The sequence below is a fragment of the Rhinopithecus roxellana genome, chromosome 5, assembly GCF_007565055.1.
Source record: "Rhinopithecus roxellana isolate Shanxi Qingling chromosome 5, ASM756505v1, whole genome shotgun sequence".
NCBI classification, from domain to species: domain Eukaryota; kingdom Metazoa; phylum Chordata; class Mammalia; order Primates; family Cercopithecidae; genus Rhinopithecus; species Rhinopithecus roxellana.
In genome coordinates, this window is record NC_044553.1 from 106,602,257 (window position 1) to 106,608,460 (window position 6,204).

Below are 6,204 nucleotides of genomic sequence, written 5' to 3' on the forward strand. Positions count from 1 at the left end.
TAAAGGCTCCAGGGAGAAGCCATTTCCTTGCCCTTTTTGGTTTCTTGAGGTTGCCCCTGTTCCTTGGCTTGTGGCCCCCTTCCTCTACCTTCAGTGCCAGCAGCATCATATCTGACCCTTCTTCCATCATCACATCTCTTTCTGACCCAAAGAAAGGTTCTCTGCTGCTGAGAACTTGTGTGATTAGACTGGGCCCACCCAGATAATCCTGGATCATCTCTCCATCTGAAAGGCCCTTTTGCCAACTACAGTAACATAGCCACAAGGTTCCAGGGATTAGGATGTGGACATCTTTGGGGACCATTATTCTGTCTAGTAAAAGGAGCTTTCTAGAATGAAGACTTCCAGGCCCAGAATGCAAGGATCCTCATCTAGGAGGTTTTCCTGGGATGGGCCAGCAATACAACTAGCTCTGAAGCAGCTGCTGTGCAGATTGTCCTTAGAAAAATGCTACTACACAAAAGTCAGAGGACCTGAGTGGGCTGGTGACGCAGGAACAGTGAAGCAGGCACACTTAGCCACCGTAGGCTCCTCCTGGGGTCATCGATCCTGAAGCGTGGTGTTCATGAGGTCTTCAGAATGGCCCAGGTCATCCCAGGTCTGGAGAAGCGGGGTGCACATTGGCCCCTATCCTCGGCCGCCTGTGAGAGCTCTGCCTTGCGGGGGAGCCTCAAAAATCCCCCATCAGCTGAGTTCCATGAATGCCTGCAATGGAGCAGCTCACCCCTCCACTGGAACAGAGCAGATCTGGGAAAGTAATAGTCTTCTCACCGTGGTGTTCCTAGGGCCTGGACATAAGGGTGCACAATAAATATTTGCTAAATGAAAACACGAATGAATGATTTAACAGCTGTAAGTATGAAAAGGGTGATGGAAGAGGCACAAGTCCCCCTTCCTGGTAGTGGTTCAGTTTCATCCAGAGGGCTGGGGCCTTTGGGGCCTAAAAGAGGAATGGGGTTGGAGCAGGAAAGGGATTCCAGGGAGTGGGGCAGCATAAGCAAGAAGGACACAGAGAGAGTACACAGCAAGGCCTGGGCAGGTAGGGAAAGAGCCTGTGGTGTCCTAGGACCTGATCTGCCCCATGCTTTAGGAAGAAGCCTCCTGGCAGCTCTGCATTAGAGGAACACGAAAACAGGAGATCCTGGAGGGTACGGGGAACAGCCGTAGGCATGGGCCGGTCAGAGCAGTGGTGGAGTGAAGAGATGACATGGCAAGAGGGAGAAGCACAAGACTGTGTAACCTACTGTGCAATAAGCAAGAGAAAGGGCACAGAGATGGTAACAACTCTGGCAGGTGCAGTGGGGCCACTGTTGGGAAGTAGTGGGTAGAAGAACTGTGGCTCTTGGCAATGCAGACAGCTTTGGTGGCAGCCACAGAATTATTTCCACTCAGTGGTCTTGACTCCTGTGCAAATACACGTCTGGCTTATCTAGCAGTCCCTTCAAGTTAAATGAAGTATTTGTGGCACCAGACAGGGCGTGGCTACAGGGAGGGTCCAGGCAGTCAGGGCCAAGTACAGCTTCATGGAGATTCCTACAGCACAGAACAGCTAATTCCTATGTCCCAAGCATGGGATGGAGGCATGAGGTATCCAGTGGGGTAGGAACCGGGAATATCTGAGCAGATGTAGATCCCCTCTCTCCTTAACATGTTGGAATATATAAGCTCCCCAGAACTGTAAAGGACTCTCCCCTGGAGAAAGGGGAGTCCTGGAGCTGACTGAGTCAAATTGCATGAGCCTGGTGGAACAGGGGCTCAAAAATCAACACTCACTTGAATGAAGGAAAATAGAGAAGGTCCTGTTTCTTCTACTCTTGAGCTGAGGGCTGGGATTCGCCACTCCTACACATTTGGAAAAAGCCGGTTCTGTGTTTGATAGACTTTGCCACCTGAATAGCCTGTTCCAACAGTTCTGGAAAAACCTCTTCTGGTGGGGGCTGTGTTTGGTGGCTTGCACCTGCGATCCCGGCACTATGGGAGGCCAAGGCAGAAGGATCATTTGAGCCCAGGAGTCAGGACCAGCCTGGGCAACATGGCGGGACTCTGACTCTACAGAAAAAAAAAACAAAATCTTTTCTGGTGGAATGAGTCTCTGAGATTAGCTTTTACCCCAATAGCCAGGCACACAAAGCTACATTCTGCTGCCTTCTCAGAAGGCTAGTCCCCACAGAAGAAAAGTGCCTCACAGGTTACCTTTGTGTGGGCCCTACTGAGGCAGAATATGGCCAGATGAAGGGCAGGCATCCCCTAAACATCCCTAAGCATGGGGCTGCCCCAAAGCAGGAACCAGAAACATTGGTACACTCAAAAAAACCCAAAGCCTAATATGCCTCAGTCCACACTACTACTCTTGCTTGCCTCAGTCCACACTACCACTCTTGCTTTGGCTCAGGAGTAGCCTGCAAGAACATTAGCCTACTTAGGGAGATCAAGAACTTCCAAAGTATCTTGTTAAGATACAAAGGACTTCTGAAAGATTTCTGTTGACTTAAAAACAGACATAAATATTTTACTGAACTATGTATTTCTACAGAAACAACTATTACAACAAAATCAGGTAAGATTCACAAAGGTATACAAGTCTTTAAAGGAAAATATTTTTCCCTTAAATATAAAAAGATTGTTTGCCAAATAACATCAAAAAGAAAGCAAAAACTGTTAGAAACAAAAGAAATAGACAGAAATACAATAACAGGAGATTAACATGTCTTTCTTAGTCTTAATGAATCAAGTAAATTAAAATTAAAGGTTCATAATGTTGTATTTTATAAGGTCAAATGAATATATCTGATTGAATTTTGTTCCCTTCAGAGAATATACTTTCTTCTTCAGTTTCCTGAGGATATGTATTAAAACTAAAAACTTATTAGGTCTCAAGAAAACATCCATGATCTCCAAAATGCACAAATTGTACAGGCCTTTGACAAGGCAATAAAACTAGAAGTTTGTAAGAAATGCTAAAAACAACCACAAAATAACTTCAAAAAACTCCAGTAAAAAATAAAGTCAAATCTGAAATTATAAATCATTTATAACTTAGAACACTAAATACAAATTTAAGGGATAGGGATAAAGATGTATTCAGGGGAAAAGTCATACCATACAATGTTAGTAACTGTGTCTTTTATTAAGGAAGAAAAAGTTAAAATGGCATGCAACTTAAGAAGGTGGGAAAATAATAAAGGAAAAAGTAGTAAGAACAAAACCAAAAGAATCATGAAATAGTAAAACAGTAAATTAAGATATAAATCTCAGAGTTGGTTATTTGAAAAGATCAATGAAACAGACTAATTCTGGAAAAACTAATGAGAACAAAAAGGGAAAGCACACACAACATGGGAATGAGGAAGCGAAATACTACAACTCCAGGCCAACAAGTCTGAAAATCAGAACAGAATCACTATTTAGGAAAATGTACTTCATTTAAAAAAATTTTTTTGAGAAAGGGTCTTGCTCTGTGTCCCAGGCATGCTCACAGCTCACAACAGCTTTGGCCTCCCGGGCTCAAGTGATCCTACTGCTTCAGCCTCCTGAGTAGCTGGGACTACAGGCACACACCACCATGCCTAGCTAATTTTTAGTAGAGACAGGGTCTCACTATGTTGCCCAGGCTGATTGTGAACTCCTGGGCTCAAGCGATCCTCCTGCCTCGGCCTCCTGAAGTACTGGGATTACAGGAATGAGCCACCATGCTTAGCCAGGAAAATTTAAATTGCCAAAAACTTACAGAATAGAAATAAAGTTTGAAGAAACCAATGAGCATGAAAAAAAATTGGGAAAAAAAAACATATTTCCCAAAAAGGCACTAGATTTGGACGGTTTTATACATGTTATAAAAACTTCAATAGAGCAAAAAATTCTAAATATTTAAATGTTTCTAAGGCATAGAAAAACAGAGCTTCCCAAGTTCTTTTTAATTTTAAGAAGTTAACAAACACCAATAACTGACAAAGCAGAAAAAGAAAAATTACACAACTGTTCATCTTATTTAGGTATGAAAAATTCCACAATAAAATGAGAAAACCAAATCCAGAAGAATTTCGCAATTTAAAGCTCTTATTTTTTATTATACAAGTAATACACGATCTTTGTAGAAAAATCAGAAAGTACAGATAAGAAACACAAAATAAAAATCTATGGACCAACCAATCATAAATAACCACTGTTAACACTGAAAGGAGATGTATATTAAAAGAATAATATACTATGACTATATCAGGTTTTTATAGAAATGCAGAGATGTCTTAACATTAGCTAATCTATTAATGATTCATCTAAAGTCATAATAGAGAAAAGCCAGTTGATCATCTTGACAGATGTGGAAAAAAGCCATTAAAGAAAACCCCAGCATCCATTATTAATAATATTTTCATCAAACTAGAAATAGAGGGCATAACCTTAATGTATAATTCAAATATTAAGATTATTTTACACTAAGAGTCAAATTTATATTTCTGGAGAAACACTCTTCTAAGTAAAAAAATATATATAAAATAATGTACAATATCAGCACAATTATGTAAGTGTTATTTAACATTGTTCTAAAAGTACCGGTCAATGTGATGAGTTGAGAAAGTGAAATAAGATTACAAACAAAGGAATAAAATTATCAACCTACCCAGAATTACCCAACTGAAAAAGGCAAAAGAAATTAACAACAGCAAAACCTTTAGAATAGTTCAGTAACTGGTTAGTTATAAAATAAATAACCAATCGCCAAGTTAAACTATTATACAACCACACACTACCCTGTTATGCAGAGGTAAGAATGAGGTAGATTGATGTGTACTGACATAGGAAGATCTATTGCAAAGAGAAAAATGCTAAGAGCAGAAGGGTTGTCTCATATGGTCAAAGTGCTAAAACATACTTTAGGAAAAAACTGATGAATATGCATCAACTGTTGACTGTTTTTCTTGGGGGAAAGGGATTTTAATTATGGAGGGCTTTAATTTTCTACATTATGTTTTAAAATAATGTTTACACTTAACATAAGTTTTATTTAATGTTTTAAGTCATAAAAGCGATAGATTTAATTTTCATTTTTTAACGTAGTGGGAAAAGATCTCGTTTACAATAGTAACCACACTACAAAAATCACCTATACTAGAAAAGATAGGCTGAGAGACATAAAACATTATAAATGTATTGAAATGAAAGGTTAACTATTATAAAGATGTTAGTCCTCTTGTGTAAAATATGTAAATTTTACTCAATCCAATTTCTAATTTTTCTAAACATTACAAAATTATCTCAATGTCTTTTGGAAGCTTTTTGTTTGTTTGTTTTTGAGACAGTCTCGCTCTGTCACCCAGGCTGGAGTGTAGTGGTGCTATCTCAGCTTACTGCAACCTCCACCTCCTGGGTTCACTGCCTCAGCCTCCCACGTAGCTGAGATTGCAGGCACCCATCACCACATCCAGCTAATTTTCTTTTGTTATTGTATTTTTAGTAGAGATGGGGTTTTGCCATGTTGTCCAGGCTGGTCTTGAACTCCTGACCTCAGATGATCCATCCACCTTGACCTCCCAAAGTGCTGGGATTACAGGTGTGAGCCACCAGGCCCGGCATGCACAATATACCAGGCAAGTTTTGAAAAAGTTTAATGGGGACGTTTAGGCCAAATCTATGGCGATCCAAACAATGTGGTACCAGTGCTAGAATGTGCAGGGAGATAACAACCCATAATAGAGTCCACAGCACACTTGAGCCCAGGGTGCTTATCCTGGCACCCAACAGAAGGGCTAGGTGTATGGTAAAAATGGGATTTCATGTAGAGTACAGAAAGGATGGACTTCCCAATAAACAGGGTTGGGGTAATTTAGAAAATACATTCCCGATAGATCAGAGGTTTTTAAAATATTTTTGAGAGACAGGGTCTTGCTCTACTCCCCAGGCTGGAGTGCACCGGCACCATCAAAGCTCACGGTAACCTCAAAAGCCTGGACTCAAGTGATCCTCCCACTTTGGCGACCCAAAGTGTTGGGATTACAGGCATGAGCCACCATGCCCAGCCAGATCAGAGATTTAACTGTTTAGAAAGAAATAATAAAAGTACAAGAATAAGATAGTGGTGGATATTTATACAACCTTGCAATCAGAATTGGAAAGACCTCGCTGGGCTTAGTGGCTCACACCTGTAATCCCAGCACTTTGGGAAGCCAAGGCGTGTGGATTGCCTGAGCTCAGGAGTTTGAGACCAGC